The sequence below is a fragment of the Rhinolophus sinicus genome, chromosome 17 (assembly GCF_057876585.1).
Source record: "Rhinolophus sinicus isolate RSI-liver-muscle chromosome 17, RSI-T2T, whole genome shotgun sequence".
NCBI lineage: Eukaryota > Metazoa > Chordata > Mammalia > Chiroptera > Rhinolophidae > Rhinolophus > Rhinolophus sinicus.
In genome coordinates this window covers 170,149,112-170,172,982 of record NC_142517.1, presented here as the reverse complement: position 1 = coordinate 170,172,982, position 23,871 = coordinate 170,149,112, and positions in this window count along the sequence as shown.

Sequence of the window (23,871 nt, the reverse complement as noted above, 5' to 3'; positions counted from 1 at the left end):
TACATTAAGGCTTCACCATGGGTTGCTAGAGTTGATGCATCTCACAATCAGACAAGTTAATGAAATATGTGTTTCAACTTATTTTTACAAATATCTCTAATTTCAACTTAACAAAGCAGTCAGTAGAAAATCAACAATGCATTCCAAAATATTTGTATTTCCTCTTTGGCTCAAAACAAGAGTTCTCATATTCTCTTTGTATACAGATCAATCCGGCAACCAAAAAATAAAATAAAAGGCTCTATCCACTGCCCCCATCACCCACTTCCAAACAAAATTTTAAAATTTCATTTAGTCCTTCATTCATTTATTTATTCAACAAACACTGTGGAGCCTAAGTCCTAGGATTTGAACAAAACTATAGAAATAGCAGACCTAGTATCGTCCCTTAAAAATATATATTTTATTGGGGAAAATACTAAAGTTTACACAAATAAGGAAAGAGGTGGCATTTTTTTCTCACACCAGAGGCAATGATTTAAATTACACAAAAATGATTTAATCTTAACATACACATGCCATACTTTTACTAAACTGCATAATAGTTTCCTGTTTAATAGTAAGCCTGATTGTGTAAACTCTTAAAAATGTGATTATTTTGTTTGGAACCATGGAAGGGAAGTAGTTATATTGTCATATTATAAAAGCTACAGCCGGAGCTTATTTCTTGGTTCAAACAATGGTTCTCTCGAAAACATTAAGCAAATTGCCTCACCACATTATCTCACATTGTTCCTCTTTTCTAAAAATTCACGAGTAGAGCCTTCTTCACGAGAAAAAAAGAAAAAAATCCACTCAGAAAAATTAGATTATTATTCAGTGCTTTAAACAAAACCCTACAGGTAATATCCACTTGGAATATTTAATTCGTTTAAAATCTGATATCCTTATTTAATAAAATATAAATATGATTAAACAAATTATCAGTATTTTCCAAGTGAAATCTGAAAGCTTATGTTTTGCAGTTTTGAATAATGACTAGTGAGTATCGCAAACAAAAATATCTTTAATTGTCTTTAATTCCGATACATTTTATAGTTCGCTTGAATTATATCAGATTCAGAAACAGTATTGAGCACTGGTTTAAGAAACATACTTAACAAAAGTGTTTATTATAGAGACATTAAAATGTTATAAACATTTCATTATTTTGTTTCACCATCACATTATATCAGTATACAAACTACAATTTATTATACAGTATTATTGACACATTATGAAAAGTTATTTCCCATTGCATAACACCAAGAAAGGGTTCCTAAAACATTACAGTGGGCCATCTCCTCACGTTAAAATAGTCCTGGTAAATAGTGTCAAATTTTATACAGCCTAATTTTTAGTTTCTTCTAATTTACTGAGTGTCCTCATATTCATTAACATCGAATGTGCAGTTTTCCTTCACACTATGTACTGTTTTGTTTTTTGTTTTTTGTTTTTAATTTCATCACATGAGTACGGGAGAATTTATACTTTAAAACTTATTACAAAACATTTGGGCCACCCTTGATTTACAATTTAGGAACCAGAACTTACAAAGCAGAGGCCTAAAGATCCAACTGTCAACATGCTTTGTGATTTTTTTTAATAAAGTTTAAAGCATTGCTTACATTTTAGAATTAGTAAAGTTGTATTTTTTTTTTAAACAAACAAAAATAATCCAGATTTTTATTTTTCCTGGGGAAAAACAAAGTAAGATTCTAGGAATGCATTATATTCTTTTCAGACCCGTTTTATGGGAAATCTTTAGTTCTCCAGTGTCCCTAACATACCCCAGGTGTCCTACACTTGAGTCCTCATCTAAGGTATCTGTCTGGCCTCTAGAGGATTTTGAGTGTATCACCCCTCGCCTAGAAGCTAAGGCTGTAGCTTTTTCTTCTGTAGCCATTAACTGTCACAAACGGTTCTCTTCCAGTCTTTCTCACTACCTCCTCTCAGCTGCCCACCTCCTGGGAGTGCTGGAAAGCTAAGAGCAGGCAGACATGCTGCTGCAAAGCTAGAAAGCAAGAGCAAAAAGGAAACAAGAAAATGAAGGCCATTTGCCTGCCTAGACACCACACTCCCTCATCACCAGTTTCTTTCTTGCTCTCAACCTAAAATAATTGGAGATTTGCATAAATATGATTTATGAGTTTATTGTACAAGAGCCACTGTTGCAGGTCCTTCATGAATAATCTGTATGAATAGTATGACTTCAAGTGTAAGGCAATATTTGTTTTTCTGCTTGCTTCATTTTGCCAAAAATTCCTGGCACAGCAGACACCATCTTTAATTTGATAATTACAGATAGACATTTTCAATTGTGAGTACTGGGAAAGATAATGCCATGTCTTGAATTTGTTTTGTTCAAAGTATGATGGTGTATGATATCTAATCTTTTACTTCTCTATTTCAATATGATGAAAATGAGAAAGCAATGAATACAAGAATTAAATATATTTCATGATTGAGGTAAAACGTAAACAGGAAAAACTGTAATCTCATGCCTTCTACCACTTTTCCTTTTAGCTAAACTCAGCTGCTACTATTACTACTATTACAACTCAATACTGATTGTTGTTACAGTAATGATGATATTTATATTAATAACAATACTAACAATAATAATAGAAACTAACAATATTTTGGGTACTTACTTTGTTCTAGGCAATGTGCTAAGTACATTATATGCATTATCTCACTGAACCCTTAAAAGGTAGGTACTGTATGATCTCCATTTTAAAGATAAAAGAACTGAACCTTAAAGAGTTTCAGTATCTTGCTCAGGGTTAAACAGCTAGTAAGTGGTGGAGTTGGTTTTCTATACAGGTCTGACTCCAAAGTCCATGCTCTTAACCAGTTTTAAATACCTAAGGCATTTTGCCTGTAAGATGCATACTCCCTCTTTGCTTCTAGTGGTTATGAATATGTGCTTTAGATATACATCCCTTTTCATTTTCAACTCTCTACTCCAAATTTTGATGGTAGAAGATGCTAAATGAACTTCAGTTGAAAACTTCCTAATTATTGAAACTCCAACGGACCATTAAAACTTTGTTACTATGTGGAGAGGTCTCTTTTGGGCCTCAGATGAGAGATTAATGACCTGTCAAGTCTTTCTAATACAGGAAAGACATTTTAGAAATGTTAAATAGTGACATTGAGCATCTTTTCATATATCTATTGGCCACCTGTCTGTCCTCTTTGGAGAAATGTCTATTCAGCTCCTCTGCTCACTTTTTAATTGGATTGTTTGGTTTTTATTGGTGTTGAGTTGTATGAGTTCTTCATAAATTTTGGATATTGACCCCTTGTCAGATGTATCATTGGCAAATATCTTCTCCCATTCAGTAGGTTGTCTTTTCATTTTGTTGATAGTTTTCTTTGCTGAGCAAAAACTTTTTAGTTCAGTGTAGTCCCATTTGCTTATTTTTTCTTTTGTTTCCCTTGCCCAAGGAGATAGACCAGGAAAAAAATATTACTAAGAGCAATGTTAGAGAGTTTACTGCCTATGTTTTCCTCTAGGTGTTTCATAGTTTCCTCTAGGTGTTTCATAATTTAAGTCTTTAACCCATTTTGAGTTTATTCTTGTATATGGTATAAGAAGGTGGTCCACTTGCATTTTTTGGCATGTATCTGTCCAGGTTTTCCAACATCATTTGTTGAATAGACTGTCTTTACCCTATCATATATTCTTGCCTTGTCATAGATTAAATGACTATATAGGTGTGGTTTATTCCTGGGTTCTCTATTATGTTCCATTGATCTGTGTCCATTTTAATGCCAGTGCCATGTTGTTTTGAATACTATAGCTTTGCAGTATAGTTTGATGTCAGGTATTGTGATATCTCCAACTTTGTTCTTCTTTCTCAAGATTGTTGTGGTTATCCAGTATCTTATAAGGTTCCATACAAAGGTTATTCGTAGTTGTTCTGTGGAAAATATCATTTATATTTTGATAGGAATTGCATTGAATGTATAAATTGATTTGGGTAGCACAGACATTTTAATGATGTTAATTCTTCCTATCCATGATCATGGTATATGCTTCCATTTACTTGTATCTTCTTCAGTTTATTTCTTCAATGTCTTATAATTTTCTGAGCACAGGTCTTTTACCTCTTTGGGTAAATTTGGTCCTAGATATTTTATTTTATTTTTTTTTTTATGAAGTTGTAATTGAGATTGTTTTCTTAATTTCCCTTTCCGATAATTCATTATTGGTTTATAGAAATGTAACCAATTTCTGAATATTAATTTTGTATTCTACTACTATACTGAATTCATTTATTAGTTCTAATAGTTTTTTATTTCTTTTCTTTTTTTTTTTTTTTTTGTGGAATCAATGTCACTAATCATCAGAGAAATCAAATTAGAAATACAATGAGATATCACATCACAACTGTCAGAATAGCTATCATCAATAAACCAACAAACAACAAGTGTTGGTGAGGATGTGGAAAGAAGGGAACAATCATGCTCTCTTGGTGGAATTGCAAATTGGTGCAGCCACTATGAGAAACAGTAGGGAGTTTCCTCCGAAAAATTAAAAATAGAACTACCTTAAGATACAGCAATTCCACTTATAGATATTTATCTGAAAAAATCTAAAACACTAATTTAAAATGGTATATGCACCCTATATTCACTGCAGTGCTATTTACAATAGCAAAGATATGGCAGTATCCTAACTGCCCATCAATAGACAATTGGATAAAGAAGATGTGGTACATATATTCAATGATATATTACTCATCCATAAAAAAATGAAATCTTGCATTTGAGACAACATGGATGGACATAAAAGGTATTATGTTAAGTGAAATAAGTCAGAAAGAGAAAGATAAATACCATATGATCTCACATATATGTGGAATCTAAAGAACAAAATAAATGGGTAAACAAAATAGAAAAAGACTCATAGATACAGCGAACAAACTGATGATTGCCAGATGGCAGGGGGATTGGAGGGCTAGGTGAAAAAGGTGAAGGGATTAAAAAATACAAATTGGTAGTTACAAATCGTCAAGGGGAAGTAAAGTACAGCATAGGGAATATAGTCAATAATATTATAATACTTATGTATAGTGCCAGGTGGGTACTAGTCTAGTCAAGGGGATTACTTCATAAATTATGTAAATATCTAACTATTATGCTCTACAGCTGAAACTTATATAAAATACTGAATGTTGACTCTAATTGAATATATATGTATATGTATATTAAACAGGGGCCCGATTGCTTAATTTACCAAGTATATTTTCTTTTTGCACCATGTTTTGTCCCTACACAAGGGATTCTTGGCTGTCTAAACAAATTTATCTTTGTAATAAATTATATACATAATTATTGTTGTGCCTTATCAAAATACAGAGGGAATTTAATACCTTTTTCTTTTCTTTTTCTTTTTTGTCTGATCTCTAGATCCAGAAATATTAGCCAGTGGCAGGAAAGAAGTTATGTCCCGCAGTTCTATACAAAGAAATCCAATATGTCAATGCAGCCTGAAAAAGTCTGGCATGGCTGCAGTTACACTTGATCTCTGACCTTTCTAGATCTTGTGGGCCACTTTCTTCATTCTTTCACCTCTTTAGTTCAATTAAATAAGACCTGTTTAACTGATTATCGTATTTCTAGCTTGGTTGTAGCTAAGGAAAGCATAAAAGTGAGAAAATTTTATTAACAACTCAACAGTTGAATACCTGCACAAATCTAGTTTGCAGAAATAAGTTCAAGAAGCTAGCTTTCAGGATTCTGAGTACCGTTAGGTCTTTTATACATATTACATGCACCTGAGAGACAGTAACATTGCTCAGGAAGACCCTCTGGCACCCGAACCTTCAAGGGCAGAAGAGGAGACCCCTCCCTTCTTGTTGGATAATGTACCTTGAAATTAACTGGAAAAGAGGACCTGGAATTTACATCTTTGAGCCTGATGTAAATTAGATGAACAGATTTTCAATAAACATAATATAAGCACTCTCTTGTTCTCCTATAAATCGTACAGCAACACTAAATTTTCCCAAGATGCTTTGCGTCTTTGACTAGTAATAAGACCAAATTCTGTGACTCGTTGACTGTACCTGACTAGGCAGGCATTAGACCACCACCAAGGGCCTTCTCTAGTATACTCTGATGGCATTCAGAGGGCATTTCACAATTACACTATCTAGCCCAATTCCAACATCCCAGGAAATCGTGAGTGCCAGATCACTGGTCTTCTGCCCTTTCCACTGCATGTCACTGTCCTTGCCCTGTGCCATTGCTCTTCTATGTATCATTTTTAAAGGTCTTAAACCCTTATAATTTCAATTGATTCCAAGTTTGATTCCTGATTGCCTATCTCTTCCTTTCTGTAGCATTTTGTCATCTCAGTACCTACACTGATTACTTCCCTATTTCTAAGTTCTCTCATGAAATTTGTTTTGTCAGTTTGTGATGGAAAAGGGGGGCTCAGAAATCGGATCTGGAAAAACACACACCATGCTCTTTCCCCATTGTTTGCTATCTGTCCCTTGCCTTTTACCCAGGAACTTGGATATAAACATCTTCCTAGAAAAATCATCCCTGCAAAGGCAATCTACTCCTACCAAAAGATATCTGATATCCACTGGACTAGCACCTTATTAGACATGCTAAATATATCTGAATCTGAGTTATAACTGGGGCCTCTTCTGCTGTTCGATACCAGCTCAAATAGTGAGGTGTAATTGTATGCATTTATCAAGCATGTACCAAATGCCCTGTTCTTCTCACTGTGCCACCCTCCCCCATGCTTGAGACACACCACACTACTTACAAATTATTTGTTTCTAAGTCCTTACTGAAACCCTACCTCTTTCTTTAAACTTGACCAAACTCTGACTTTTACATTGTTTATAAGATCTCTATATTACTGTTTCTTATATTACTTATTTAAAAATAGTTGTTCTCATGGAACAAGAATGAATTCCATGATTGAAACATTCATGTTTTATTTATTTCTGCATTCCCACAACATCAAACACAACAATCTACATTTAACATGCACTCAAGTTAACCTTACTGTTACTCAAAAAGCAGTTTCTGAAGGTTTACTCTACAAGCCAACTAATGGTAACACCACTTTCCTACTTCTGTTGGTTTCTCATAGGACTACACACAACTTTAATGCTACTGTAATTTATTCAGAATTTATTATAATGACCTACCTCTATATCTGACCATGTCTCATGTTATTGCTGTATGACTATTTGAACAAAGGATTAAATGATTTCTAAGACAAGGTATAAATTCTTAAAGATACCATACTTGCTATGAAAACCTACTAAAAATAACTTTGAAATATTTAAACCATATTTTCATCTCACAACATGCTTTTACTTTTAATGTACAGAATTATTTGGTTTTTTTATACATTGATGACATTGCTAGGTTAACTATATGCCTATTTCATTATTCTTTATATTCTATGCTCTCTATTCTTACAGCAGGTTTTTATAGGATAAGAACTTGGTTCTTCATTAATCTCTACCTTGATTTCCTTTATCCTTTAGCTCAATATATTCAATTAAACTAAGCTATATAGATTCACACTCAGTAGCAGAGTGGTTTACTGAAACTTGTGTGTGGCACAATCATCTCCTTGATAAATTAACTATAGCTTATTTTATTGGTAGTAAGTTCATTATCAACAGTTGAGAATATTTCCCCTCTCTCTCCTAAGAAAGAAAAGAGTTTTGGATCAGGATATCTAAATGACCATTCCCAAAGCTCAGTGAATTGTCCATTCATTGTGAAAAATTAGGCTTGAGACAGAATTAGACAGGACTGCCCAGGTTAGACGTGGCTTAAGGACTTTGGGGCTGGTGGCTAGACATGAGAAAATGATTCGATCCCTCAGAAATGGGAAAAAATGGGAAGATGTTTCTTTGTGTGGCAGGGACTTGCACTCCTCATTTGCAGGCCATGAGGTGGCAGGACCTCAGGTGAGAAGGCTAGATGGAATTCTGTGAAGTCAAGGTACCAGGAAGGCATACTTAGGAGAAGCAGTGAGGGCCCTATGTTTAGGCCATGTGGACATGCAGGGAGGCCAAGCAGCTTGGCTTGAACCAGGAGTACTTTGCAGCCTTCCCAATGGACCAGTGCCATATGCCTTTCCTTAATTTTTCTGAACTACAATCCCTGAGTTTCTGGCATGATCTGAAAAAGGAAGATGGTTGTTCTAAAAACTTGACTTGACCTTGACACATAGAAGTCCAAAAAGATATCTGATGTGATTTTCAAAACTAAAGAAATATAACTTCCTTGCACTTCAAGTATTGTGGAACAATTACACATTTTACATTTGTATGTGTTTAACAATTCTTACTGGTTAATAAGCATCTAAATTTCTCAATGGTTTAACAAAGCCACTTTATACTTGAATCATTCAGAACTTGTGTTCTAGGATAAAACTCCATCTAAGATAACAGAAAACAAACATTAGTACCCCTGACTGGGTAAGGTATTAAGCTTCAGGGATCTAATGACAATTTGAGATACAGTAGATCAGACTGCAATGGGATGCAGTATCATTAATAAGTATAAATCAAGTTGAAAATGGCCATCTGTAAAAGTCTAGGAGACAATAGTCTATATCAGCATCATCAGGAAATATTATAATCATAGGTGGGGAAAAATTAATGATATCAGGGAACTAAGTTTGTGAAAGACCAGTATGTATCACTGAAGCACAAAGAGTCACAAAACTGATTTAACGCCCAATTATTTAACTATGGATTCATGGATTCTTTACATTTGTTAGAAACAGCATGGATGATGAGTATAGAATGATGCTGAATTGCACAGAAAACATTTTATATACCCAGCTCTACGGTTAAGGGCTTAATCAGTGAATTTTCTGACTGTATATTATCACTACTTAGGGAGTATTTAATGATTACCAACACTCAGGCCCTACCCTCAGAGAATCTGATATTCAATTGTCTTGGGTGGACCAAAGGAATGACTGCTTTCCACAGGCTGCCCAGATCGTTTTAATGTATAATTAAGGTTAGAAATAATAAAAAGGACAAAACTGGGATAGTCAAGAGGGTAAATATGCTCCCTTGTCACTGCCAAGAAATATAAGTACCTGAGGTTGAACCTACTTGCAAGCTAAGAAGTTAGGCTGTCAGTTTCATCAATGCTGGCAAAGGACAAAACCCCTTGGTCAGACACACAGCAATAGCAGTAGCAGAACATCAGAAGATTTGCACCAAATCAATGAGATCTGATTTCCATAAGGCAATGCAAAAAAGCCAGATGTGTTGTATTAAGAAGCAACCCTGACCTTAGCAAATTTGAATCTTGAAAATGGACAATAATCATGTCTGTCTTTGATTCTGGTGGGTGACATTGTCTTTATTATACTGGACAGGTTCAAGAAGATCATACTAACCATGCCCTCTGTTCCAAAGGAACAGGGAGAAACACTCTGATCTTCCAAGGGTATCACAATACAACTGTCCTTAAAAAAATACGTGTAGTAATGGGAGAAACCCATGAAGAATTGTCTCTCAAAAGTATCAACCCTAAGTTTCTATAATGTCTTGGTTTCCAGTAAATGTTTCAATAAATACACTATTCTGTTGGTCACCCTGATTAATCTGAATCACAGATGCTGAGACGAAATCCATTAAGTTTGTCTCACATAGCATTTAATTATGACTCTCATCAGGACCCAAGAAACAGAGTGAGGCCTACAGTATTCCAACTGAACAGATTCCCTAAACTATCAAGCAATACTATAGAAAGCCAGGTAGCTTTCTACTTAAGTTTCCTGTATTGACCTCCCACTTGACCTAAGATATAAATCCAGACTCAGAAGGTTGCAGTAATGATTACGTAGATTCTGCTTTGGTCCACAGGGAGTATATCTAGAATAATTCTATCATCCTTAACTCTGACCAATGAGTTGAAGCTAACCTGAACATCTTTCAGGCCAAAATGGTGTCATCTATAACTTAGCTAAAGTCAAAGGCAAATTTTCTACTACCCTTTCCAGTTGAATTACTCATATTGTAGGAATACCTGCTACAAGATGCTCATGAATAAGGAATCCGTTATCCCTCTTCCACTTTCACAAAATCAGTGTGTTGCTTGCCAGTAGCTACAATTTCACCTTTCTTTCTATAACCCCCTATGTGAACCCAGATCATTCATCCAAAAGGACCAGTCAAAAAGGGGCAAGGGCATTTTTATCAAACTTACAAAGACACACTTGGGTCTGTTTGGGCCACTGTGGAGGGACGTAGTGGGATATTGTTTACCAAGTGATCATTATCCTTAATATCTAGGACCATGTCATTTCAACAAGAGAATCCAGATGGCTGAACCAGAATTAAGTTGGAATCCCTTAAGCTTCCCTCCTGACAGGGGTACACATCCAGGGAGTATGCCAACCAGGGTTGCAGAAACGAAAAACCCATCTTACACAGATATAGTCAGAGCAGAATTCTGAATTTTCAATGTAAGCCTACATAATCTGCCACCGTTTTTGTTCTGATCATAAGCCAGGAAGCAGTCAAGAGAAGATAACATTTTTCTGGGGTCAGCCACATTTAATCACCAAAGGTCCATTCTAAGATGTGTGGATCAGAAAGTGGTAAGAGTGAGAAATCTTTTTGAGTTTAATTTTGAGGATTCCATTTAATACTTCATATCATATGCTTATACATGGCAGGGAGTATGGAAGATCTATCAAATATATTGGCTATCAACCCATTGTTGAGTGATTTTTGCAATAAGAGGAGTACTGCTTATGCACATGGTCCAAAAGCTAAAAATGTGACATGGATAATTTTCAAGTCCTACAACAGTACAGCAATAGACAGCTGATGAGAATAAACAGCTACATCATAACCTGAAAAAGTATTAACAGCAGTGAGGCCTCACTGAAAGCCCAAAGAGAGATCAAAGTTCTGATGTAGTCAATTTGCCAAAGCAGCAGGAGCCATGCCCTATGCAATGAAGGCCACCTTGCTGTGAGACAAATGGGTTAACTTTTGGCAGTAGTCACAAACCTGACCACAGTGGTATCACGGTCTATGATGATGGATGTGTTGTCCTGTCCAGTATGATGATGGATCCAGACAGCAGCAGAGGCAATCTGGACAGTACAGGTGGATTAGCAGCTTGATTCTAGTCAATCAAATAACGGTTCCGTACAATGGATATGTATGTGAATGAGAAAGACAATTCAATCAGCAGCTTCTATTTGTTTCTACTCTTTGTGGTCCCAAAGAGAAGTATCTTTAATCTGCCAGTCTTTAGTTTTCCAAGTAGCAGACCAGACAGAAGTGTTCTTAAATACACTATTTCCATCTGACAAGGTTAGGCCCTTCCAACCTTGTTAGTCATTGAGCCCAAGTCAACTTACCCCCAAAGGGAATAATAGGCTAGAGAATCAGAAAGTATCCTGGGACAGGTGTTAAGTTTCAATAAGAGCTGAGTAAAAAGCTAATAGCTGTTTTTTGTTTGTTTGTTTGTTTTGTTTTGTTTTTAAATATTATATTGGGGAAGGGGAACAGGACTTTTTAAAAGAGGTTTGCCTAGTGTCCCTGTCAGAGCTGCAAGAGTACAAAACCCTAAGGGTATCACTGGTAAAGGCTGCCTCATTTTGCCAGAGGCTTCCCTAAGCAAAACCATCAGTCACCAACATTTACACCTCAAAGGAGTCATTAGTGTTGAGGGATCCCAGAGATCCCTAGGGTTAACAGACCCCTGATAGTAATCAGCCACCTGAATGTGGCTCTCCCAATTGGAAGAGTCTGCTCTGGCTCTGATGGAAGACAGAAGTGCAAGGACAAAGCACATGGATTCCTAATATTCATTCAGATGTAGAACTCATGACAGCAGTACACCAAGTTATACCACAGGGCTCACAAGGTCATGTTAGCATCCCTTCCTAACTGTGAACACTACCCAAACTACATTATCTGAATTCAGGAGCCCCCTCCCCCAATGATAGGATGCTGACTTGGGTGCCTGTATCTAACAGAGTCATAAAAGTACAGTCCCTCCTCTGCCCAAAATTCCACAGCATACTTGGACGGTTGCAGGTGACTGTCATTACCCCTTGAGACAGCAAGACCTTGGCCTCACACCTGGTCAACTTTATTTTTAAAGCAGCTGAGATCAGAAGAGTAGAGACTAGGTAACATGGTACTCAGGGGAAGGCAGCAACTCCATGCCAATAAGCAATGCTTTGCAATCACTTTGAGAAACTGTTCAATCACAGTTCAACTAAATGACCTTCCATGTTTTGGGCCCACTAAACGGTCTACATTGAACAACAAGAGCCTCATACCTAAAAAAATAATTTGTCTCATCTTTGTGTACCTCTTAATGAAGCATCCACAGACACACTGCTTTCCAATTAGGACCACCGGGTTTAGCTCTTAGGCTGACTCATGTTTGATTCACACAGTGGCTAATTTTTTTTTTCTTGAGGAGCACATCTTAACCTTGGGTATCTGCTGCCCTATTGTCATGACAATATCTTAGTTTTTGCCTGATTTTAACAAAAAGGCTGGGAAAGTTTTCTAGGTTAGTGGGGTCATCAGGTAAGTTTTCTTTTTACAGTTGTTCACCTTTATCAGCATAATAAATCCTGCCCAGTACAGTAAGTGCCAAAATACTAATCAATTACTCATTTATTGTTTCCCGTGGGAGTTTCTCTTTTTCAGAGGAATCACTCCAAGAGTACCAAAATTTTCTTATAGCAGCTAATACCCATTGCAAAAAACAAAAACAGAAAACCCTCAGAGATTTTATTGCTGTTCTGAATGGATCCCAGCGTGGCATATTAGACAGCAGGAGGAGTTGAACCATAAGACAGCCAGCTGTTGCCTTTATTCATTAACAATCATTGCATGCCCAACCCCGCTGAATTTCTAACCACTTGCCTGGTTTCTGCCCATAGTAGTCGCAGGCTCCCCTCTTTTCACATTCAATGCAGATGCACATTTCTGTAAGTGTTGTGTGAAAAGCAGTGAGACTTCTGTTCACCCAGGACAAATCTTTGCACCAGTGGGTACAATGGACTACACCAAAAGCTGACATCCAGATCGACAAGAAAGTCTTCACAACTGGAGAAGAATTAGCAACAACCAAGGCACCTTTCAGAGGAACAATACTTAGATTGGGAGCATAGGGGATGTTTCTGTGGATGAGGTTGAGGCAAAAATTTGGACGTGGGGCCTGCCTGGTGGCTCAGGCGGTTATTGCTCCATGCTCCTAACTCCGAAGGCTGCCTGTTCGATTCCCACATGGGCCAGTGGGCTCTCAACCACAAGGTTGCCAGTTCAACTCCTCGAGTCCTGCAAGGGATAGTGGGCTACACTCCCTGCAACTAAGATTGAACACGGCACCTTGAGCTGAGCTGCCTCCCGAATGGCTCAGTTGGTTGGGGCGCAGGCTCTCAACCACAAGGTTGCCAGTTCCATTCCTCGACTCCCGCAACAGATGGTGGGCAGCGCCCCCTGCAACTAGAAAACGGCAACTGGACCTGGAGCTGAGCTGTACAACTAAGATTGAAAGGACAACAACTTGACTTGGAAAAAAGGCCTGGAAGTACACACTGTTCCCCAGTAAAGTCCTGTGAAAAAAAAAAAAAAAAAAAAAAAATTGGACGTGATTTGGATGGTTGAATATATGTTATATGAGGTAATTGCATCTCCATTACCTAATGTACTCTTAAAATGGAATCCCCTCATTCTTTCTCTTCCAGAAAGGCATGTCTTTATCACTACTTGATCCTTGTCACTAAAACTATCAAAGACCTGAGAAATTACTTTACTTGAAGCTAACATGTTTGCCTGCCACAGTTTCATGAATTCTGGAAGAAAAATGGAAACTCCTGGGTCAGAGGCAAAGAACTTTATTAAAACTCACATCAACCACTGGCCAGAGTATCAACATGTTCTTATACCATTTTCCTGAGCTTTAACTCCCACAGGCAATAGAAAGAACGCCAGATAACATCTGCACACTGTGGATTGCATTATAGGAAGGCAACTATGAATTTTTTTAGGGAACACAGATATTTTATAGTGGGCAATGAACATGCCTGTTCATTTGCTCCAGAAATCAACATTGTTTTTATTACACTAAACAGCACATATAGTTGACCTTTGCTCTGGAGGGAGATTTTATCTCTATTTTCCAAGGCTGTAAACAAACCCTTGCTTTGCTCCAGTGGGAGACATAATCAGCCTGTTCACTCAATAAACAACCTTGAAAAGATAGTCTGGAATAAATATAGCCAGTGCCTCTGTGAGCAATACATGCACAGATCCATGGATATTTATCTCCCACAGTAACTTTAAGTTTCTCTAAGACACTGTCGCATCAAATTGGCTAATACAGTAAGTTAATTCCCACTACATAAATTATATCCCCCATCCATTCTGTGAACAAAGGCTTCTTTTAAAGAACAAAAATTAAAAGTTTACTTCTTCAAATTCTTATAAATAACTTATTTCCCCCATAAACAGAAAAATATGTGTATTGTACAAGCACAAAAACATCTACTCAAAATCCATTGCCATGTGTTAAGATATTCACTTTCCTCTATTTCTCTCTGGAAAAGTGACCCTTCATGTTTAACATTAGTGAGCTCTAAATGTCTTCTCTAGAAAATTATATCCAGGTATTAGTTGCCTGCTGATTTCTTATTTTTCCTAAAATACTGGTATTCTCTCTGTTCTAGCCTCCATTCCATACATAACATCCTTTGTGAAAACCTATCTGGATATTGCCAGAATTTTGATACCATAATTTCATAAATAATAGAATATCTAAACTGGTGAGCACACTGCACACTGTTGTGATAAGGGCAAGTATTTTGGGGGTATTTGGTGAACAAAATGTTTGCTGGATTTGTTCTGCAAAACTTTTGTCACTAATCAATATTCTAACATTGAATTCTTATGGTAAAAATTCAGGCCATCACATTTCATATTTTCCGTATTAAAAAATAATTTTAATAAATTCTATAAGCTTTAGAAAAAGGTATTTATAACTCACTATTCCATTTTAATAGCTACCATTTATTCAATACATGATTCACAATGAGTTTCTCTGATACATGAATAGTTTAAAGAAACCAACAACACTATTCTTTTATAACATTTGAAAATTAGATGGAGTATATTTATTATCTGGCTAGTCATCAATCTACTTTGAGTTGTCTCCTAGATTTTAACCATCTTGCATGTACGAGAAATTAAGTGGTGTAACATCACTCAACCCAAAAGAAAGTTTTTTGCAAGACAGAAGCTACAATTTGATAAAATGTCTGAGGATTTCTCAAATATATTTTTTTCCTGAATTAAAAGATTAAAGCTCACAAAAAATCGATTATGAAATTTCCTAGATTATAAAGTAAAATTTTAGATAATGAATAATAAAGTTGGCTTCATTCAGTAAAACTTTACTTCATGGCAGAGTTATGCAACTAGGATCCAATATAAGTTCGGTTGGTCAATCTTTCACTGCTGATATAAAGCATAATGTATTCTGTTTTGGGATCTCTTACTTTAAGTCTTACAAGAATTTTGTAGGTCTAATCAATACATAATTTATTCAAATGCTTTTACATTTTCAGTAATTTCTCCTTTTGAAATGTAGTTAAGATAATTTTAAAGGTTAAAGTTTCATTAATTTTAGTTTTCAGCTAAGTATTTTTAATGTGTCACAGGCTCTGTTCTTTTTTTTAATTGAGATATAATTGATATATGTATTACATCGTGTAAGTTGAAACTGTACAACTTGTTAGTTTGACACTTTTAGTTAATACTTCTATCACGTTACATATTTTTTTTTTGTAATGAGAACATTTAAGATCTAGTGTCTTAGAAATTTTCAAGTCTATAGTACAGCATTGTTGACTAAAATCACTGTGATGTACATTAGCTCTCCAGAACTTATTCATATTCTAGTTGCAAGTTTGTACCCTTAACAACACCTCCCAATCCCACGCCACCATCCCAGCCCCTTGGAACCACCATCTATTCTATTTCTATGGATTCACTTTTAAGAGTACAGAGAACAAAACAAAGCTACCTGTCCTGAACTTATATTCTAGTGAGAAATGGGGGTGGGATGGTATGAATAACAAATAATAAACATAAATTTTATATTATGCAGTATGTTAGAAGGTGATAATAGCTATAAGAAAAAGGAAAACTAGAATAGAGTGAGGAGAATAAGAAATAATAGAACAGAGTAAGGCAAGGTGGGGGTGAGGTTGGCAGAGTGTAATATTAAAAAAGGGTTAGCATATTGAGAAGTCAATAAGAACTTTCTTTATAAGACATTTATAAGAAATATTTCAAAACAGTATATTTATTCTTTTAAATTTTTCCAAAAGGTTAATCCTAGATTTTATATAGGATGTTTTTAGAAATGTAGATATAATTAAATGTCTATATAATTAAAATATTGTACCTTGTAATAGTTAATCCTATGTAATCATATAATTATGCTATATAATAGAAATTTTACCCATGTAAGTCTAACAAATTAGAAGGTAATATGTGAAATAGATTTGTATCTTGTAAAAAAAACAAAGAATACAGTATACATATAAGAAATAGTTTAAAAATAACTTTATCCCTGATATAAAATGAATAGAGGGCATATCCTCAAACAAATAACTATGCATGAGTTATAAACAAAATATAGTATATAGATACACATGAATAATGAAAAATGGCAAATTAAAATAAGATTACCTTTTACATAGAAAATATGCAAATAATTGTTAAAAGGCAATAGTCAATGTTGGAATATATTTAGTGATAAACTAATATGCACTGCTAATAAAAATGCAAATCAGGTAAACCTTTCTGGAAAGCAATCTATGTATAATCTTAAAGATATTCATAAATTGATCATTTTCTTGGTAATATATGCCATCATATGCTAAGAAAAAACTATGAATCATAAGAATAAGAAATTCCAAACCTAAATACTGACAGTCTCCAACATTCAACTTAATGATTTTTTGACTTTACGATGGTCCAAAAGCAATACGCATGCAGTAGGAATCAAACTTCAGATTTTTGTCTTTCCTGGGGCTGAAGAAATGTGATACAATAGTTTCTTGTGAGGCTGGGCAGTAGCAGTGATGATTTTGCCCGACTATAGGTTAATATAAGTGTTCTAAGTACATTTAATGTAGGCTAGTCTAAGCTATGATGTTTTGTAGGTTAGTTGTAGTAAATGCAATTTCAACTTATGATGGGTTTATCAGAACATAACCCCATCGTAAGTCAAGGAGCATCTATATTGAATTAATTGCAAAACGTATGACAAAGCAATATATAACCATTCAAAAATGTTTTTCAAAAAACACTTAACTAAACATGCTCACCGCAAAACATAAAATGAAAAACCCAAGATGCAAAATGTATTATCTCACTTTTGTACAATGCATGTAAATATGGTTATGTAAAAACACAGATAACACATTGATGATTCTAGAATTCATAGTTTCATCTAGTTATGCCAATAATAAATTTTGTTCATTTTCAGGCTTAACCTGAATCATACCTCGGGAGTTGCTATACAGGAGGGAATAACATAGTGGCCAACAGGCCATCATCCAAATTAAAACAACTTTTTCTGTTCGTCATTTCATGCTATACATGTAGTACTTCTCGGCAATTTAGAAAATGTTTTCTTTAGTCCTCCAGAAAAATTAAAATCGCTACCAGTATCAGCTATTAAATTGGAAATCTAAAATAAAGACGCCAATTGTAGTCTTAAATTTCATGTACAAATTAAGAAAGAAACTGTTTAATTCAGCAGAAGTTCAGATCTGTTACCTGTATGACTTGACTACCTGAATGATTCTGTTTTTGTTTTTTTAGTGCATAAAGAGATTCATAAAAGTGTTTCAATAGGGCTCCAGGCAGTGTTGCAAAACATTTGGTTGGAAATAAAATTTTAGTACAAATTCAAAAGGCTATTGATTTGTGATATGATAATATATTTAGAAAATATGCAACTGAATTCAAAATGTGATTCAAGGGAAAACCGCAAGCCTATGTAGAATGAGGACACCAGTGCAAATAAGGGTTAAGAGCTTTATGAAGCATATCTGTATTTATTATGTAAGTTAATAGGGACTTGGCTTTAGCTGACAAATAGATACAAAAATGTTTATTTCTGAGACTCAAAGAAGTAGATTAGAGGCTGGGACAAGAAGTCAATAGGAGAAAACATGTCCATTAACATACAATACATGATCTGTACATCAGCAATCATTGTCATTCACTACCAATTACCACAGTTTTGGTTTTACAAGTCTGGACAGTTCAGAGTAGATGTTATTATATTAATGATGCAGTATATTTTAACGTCAGAATTCATTTTAATACCTACATAAATTATATTTGACCTATATTTGTAAATTCATAAAAGGTCTGAAAGGATCAATTAAACTACCCAATTACGTAGTAGAAATTATATGCCCAAACCATAGTTTTAGAAGTGACATTAGTACAAGAAAATCTTAGTATCAATTTTTGATATTCTACTAAAACTTCATTCACCTTGAGATGATTCTCCTTCAAAAATGTTCCTTTTTTTCTTATTACTCATTTGCATTCCTTTTCTTTTCCAAAAGTTTTTATAAATCTTTTTACAAAATAAAACCACTTGGACTATTTTTCTCCTTGTACAACTTTGTATAATAATAGACAGGTATAGGCCCAGTAAAATTTTCAGCAGAAAGTAGTTAAAAAAACAAAAGCAAACCAAACAACTATCCAAAAGAAGAAAGGAATGTTCTAAAAAGCAAAGTTAATCATCAGATTTGTTTGGAACCACAAAAGACCCCGAATAGCCAAAGCAATCTTACGGAAAAAGAACAATACTGGAGGTATCACACTCCCTGACTTTGGCTTGTACTACAGGGCTACAATAATCAAAACAGCATGGTATTGGCAGAAAAACAGACACATAGACCAATGGAATAGAATTGAGAACCCAGAAATAAAACCACATAAATATGGACAGATAATTTTTGACAAAGAAGCTAAAAACATACAATGGAGCAAAGACAGCCTCTTCAATAAATGGTGCTGGGAGAATTGGATAGCCACGTGCAAAAGAATGAAAGTGGACTGCTATTTGTCACCATGTACCAAAGTTAATTCAAAATGGGTCAAAGACTTAAGCATAAGACCTGACACAATAAACTGCATAGAAGAAAACATAGGTACTAAACTTATGGACCTTGGGTTCAAAGAGCATTTTATGAACTTGACTCCAAACGCAATGGAAGTAAAAGCTAAAATAAACGAATGGGACTATATGAAACTTAAAAGCTTCTGCACAGCAAAAGAAACCATTGACAAAATAAAGAGGCCACCAACTGAATGGGAGAAGATTTTTGCAAACAGTGCCTCCGATAAGGGGCTAGTATCCAGAATATACAAGGAACTCATGCAACTCAACAACAAAAAAACAAACAACCCAATTGAAAAATGGGCAGAGGACTTGAAGAGACATTTCTCCAAAGAGGACATACAAATGGCAAATAGACATATGAAAAAATGCTCAACATCACTAATCATCAGAGAAATGCAAATCAAAACCACAATGAGATATCACCTCACCCCAGTCAGAATGGCTATCATCAACAAGACAAATAGTAACAAGTGTTGGAGAGGCTGTGGAGAAAAAGGAACCCTCATACACTGTTGGTGGGAATGCAGACTGGTGCAGCCGTTATGGAAGGCAGTGTGGAGGTTCCTCAAAGAATTACGAATAGAATTGCCATATGACCCAGCAATCCCTCTCCTGGGTATCTACCCAAAAGATCTGAAAACATTTAGAGATAAAGACACTTGTGCTCCAATGTTCATTGCAGCTTTGTTTACGGTGGCCAAGACATGGAAACAACCAAAATGTCCTTCGATAGATGAATGGATAAAGAAGTTGTGGTATATATAAACAATGGAATACTACTATTCGGCGGTAAGAAAAGACGACATAGGAACATTTGTGACAACATGGATGGATCTTGAGAGAGTAATGCTGAGCGAAACAAGTCAGACAGAAAAAGCAGAGAACCATGTGATTTCACTGATATGTGGTATATAAACCAAAAACAACAAAAGAACAAGACAAACAAATGAGAAACAGAAACTCATAGACACAGACAATAGTTTAGTGGTTGCCAGAGGGTAAGGGGGGCGGGGGGTGGGGAGTGGGAGATGAGGGTAAGGGGGATCGAATATATGGTGATGGAAGGAGAACTGACTCTGGGTGATGAACACACAATGGGATTTATAGATGATGTAATACAGAATTGTACACCTGAAATCTATGTAATTTTACTAACAATTGTCACCCCAATAAATTTAATAAAAAATAATAATAAATAAAATAAAAATAAAAAAAATAAAAAGCAAAGTTAATTTCACTAAAATATTTATGGAGTTCAAATACACAAATATAAATATCATGCATTGTCTATGCCATTTTTTTATAAGGTTCTTGAACATCCTCAGATTGTGGTATCAACAGGCGATCATAGAACTAATTTCCCACAGATACTGAGGGAGGACTGTATTTGTCATCCCAGATATGGGTGAAAGAGAAGCGATAAAGGCATGGAGAAAAGAAATGTGTTGGATGTCTGCTATATAATTAGCACTCTGTTAGGCAATATGCCCCTTCTCTTTGCCAATCTTCAAATAAGGAAATTATTATTTCCAATATACAAACACAGACCTAAGAGTCACAGTTTAGATAATGTAGTCAAGATCACATAATTAATGTAATAAAACCAGGTTTTCAAATCCAATCTCTCTACTCCTAATGAGATTTATATATGATACAAACAATGGAGTTAAACATAAACCTATGGGAAAAGTACACATTTTACAATTGTCCAGACACACTTTAACCTGATATACGAATATACAGTTGTCCCTCGATATTCATGGGGGATTTGCTCAAGAATCCACAAGGATATCAAAATCAGTGGGTGCTCAAGTCCCTTATATAAAATGGCATATTTGCATGTAACTTATGTACATCGTCCCATATACTTCAAATCATCTCTAGATTATTTATAATACCTAATACATTATAATACCTAATACCTAATAAATGCTATGTAAATAGTTGCTATACTGTATTGTTTAGGGAATAATAAGAAAAAAAAGCCTGTACATGTTCAGTACAGATGCAATCACCCTAGACATCACTACATATAATAGTACACATCAGCAACAACTTCACATTTTTTTCTGAATATTTTCAATCTGCAGTTGACTGAATCGTGGATATGTAATCTGAGGATAGAGGACTGATTGTATACACATATCCACATGCATATACTATGCTGTATAGTTCATAATTTATGTAGATAGATTTATAGATACATTTGAATGTTATAGGCATTTGTTGGAGAATATTTATTTTAAATACTCCAAATTCCTCAGACAAGTTTGGACCTTTTTAAATTCCTTGTTGCACCATGCATTGTTTCATTTGAAGTGATTGTTACTTAATGAGACTCTTTAAATTAAATATTCCAGAACTTATTCTAAAAGAGTATTTCTCTTCAAAAAAACTCATTTTATGAAGCAGTACATTTATTGTACAATATTTCTACTTAAAACAATTTTTAAATTCCTGAAAGTAACAGAATAAACTTTTGTAACACCTTGTATAAAATGAAATAGTTTATTATATCAGAATTACCTAGATTAGATTACTCCCAACTCTTTTATTATATTTCAATAATTTAAAATATTAGAGGATCAAGATTCATTATTAATGAGAAGTGTTTTGATTTCTTTTTAATGAACCATTGCCTTTGCAGATAATTTTTTAAAAGGAGATTGAAAATATTCAAAATAATGGCAACAACATTGGAATAAGTGCAGACTTTTCAAGATAATACCTTTAAAGAACAACATTAATTTGAATAAGTATTTTAGTATAGTTTTTAAAAATCAAGTATTATTTTAGTCTAAACTTGTAGCATGGTAACCAAATAAGCACTGAAGTGCAAAGAAAATTTAAAATGAGGTAAACAAACAAATTTATTCATAAAGAATTCCAAATAACTATATGTGTAACTTCAAGAGAAAAAATGTCCCTAAGTGAAGAATGGGATGAATTATTGGAAAAGTTTAAGCTGTGAAGGTCACATATAGATGGGAGGGTAGGATAAATTGGGGGGGTTAGGGAGGGAATTTTAGATATTATAATAGTATAGTCCAATGCTTAGTTAACTTGGAATGAAAACTTTTCATAATGAAAATAAGGCCTAAAACTTAGAACTGAAACATGTCTCCTGAGGATCAAGGGAATTGTAGGGATCACATAGTGCTGTGGGGAAATGATTTGTTTAACCATCAGTATCTAGATACTCGTAATTAGATCCAACTCTTAGAATCTTTTTCTAAGTATATACCTATGTTCTTTATGAACTTTAAATGTAATTTTCTAGATTAGAATTTTTGTTAAATTTATAAGCTGTAAATGAGATATGAATATTTCGATCATGTGCTTTTAAGTTGTTTGGTGTTTATTGAGATTAAATTAAATCAGAGAAAAACAAAAGTACAATAAATTTAAGAGACTCAGAAGATCAATTGGAATAAAAATGAGTAAATGTCAGCATAAAACTAAATTTGGGATTTATTTTCTTCTTTTCAATTAATTCTTATAAAGAACTAATTCTTGTAAAAAAATTTATAATAAAAAATTAATTGCACTAAAAGCTGATTTGAAATAGTTCCTAAAAACACAAACACTACATCTTTCAAATAATTGATACTCTCTCTGTATGAAAAAATAATCAAGTAAATACTCGACATAAATTTTTATGGCATGTAACACATAAGCATATTCAGAACTAGAACTTGGCAGTGGATCTCGGACATAAATCCTAAACAGATTCCAATCTTGGAATTCGGTTTATCTCCTTGTCCCAATATTTTTCAGTTTAAAAGACTTTCTTTTTAAATTCCATTGATTTTTTTATACTGCATTATTGAGATATAATTAATAAGACTTTAAATTGTACATGTCTTCAGGTTTTTGTCTTCGTACATATTTCCAGTTTTGGGCTATTACAAATAAAGCTGCTATAACGATCACTGTACAAGTTTTTGCATGGATGTTTGCATTCATTTCTCCTTGGTAAATACCTAGGTGTGGAATGGGTGGGTCATATGGTAGGTGTCTAATTAATTTTTCCATAGTTAACTTTTTTCTAGTTTGTTTTATACCAAATTATAATGAAACTATGTAACTTCATGAATAACTAATATTTGTTTAGTATTATTTGGATGATACTAGACCTTTGAAAGTCTGTTCAAGTTATTTTTATTTGAAATTTGAAAGCCTGTTAAAGTTATTTTTATTTGATATCCTAAGTATGAATATTTTAATCAGGTAAAACTAGCTTTTTTCAAAAGAGCTTTCTATTTTGAATTTTAGACTTATAAAAAAGTTTCAAAAAGGGTACAAAAAGTTCCCTAATATCTCTCACCCAATTGCCCTAATTAACATTTTATGTAACCTTAGTGCAATTATCAAGAACAAGAAATTAACATCAGTACAATGTAGTAAGTAAAGTATCATTTGAATTTCACCAGTTTTTGCACTGATAACCTTCCCTGTTCTAGGATCTTATCTAAAATCCTACATTACATTTAGTTGTCATTTCTCCTTAGACTTTAGTCTTGCCTTTCTTTCATGACATTGACACTTTTGTAGAGTACTGATCAGTTATTTTGCAGTGTTTCTCAGTTTAGGTATCTCTCAAGTTCTCTCTTGATTTGAATAGGTTAAACATGTTTGGTAATATTCCCACAAAAATTATGTTGTGTTGTA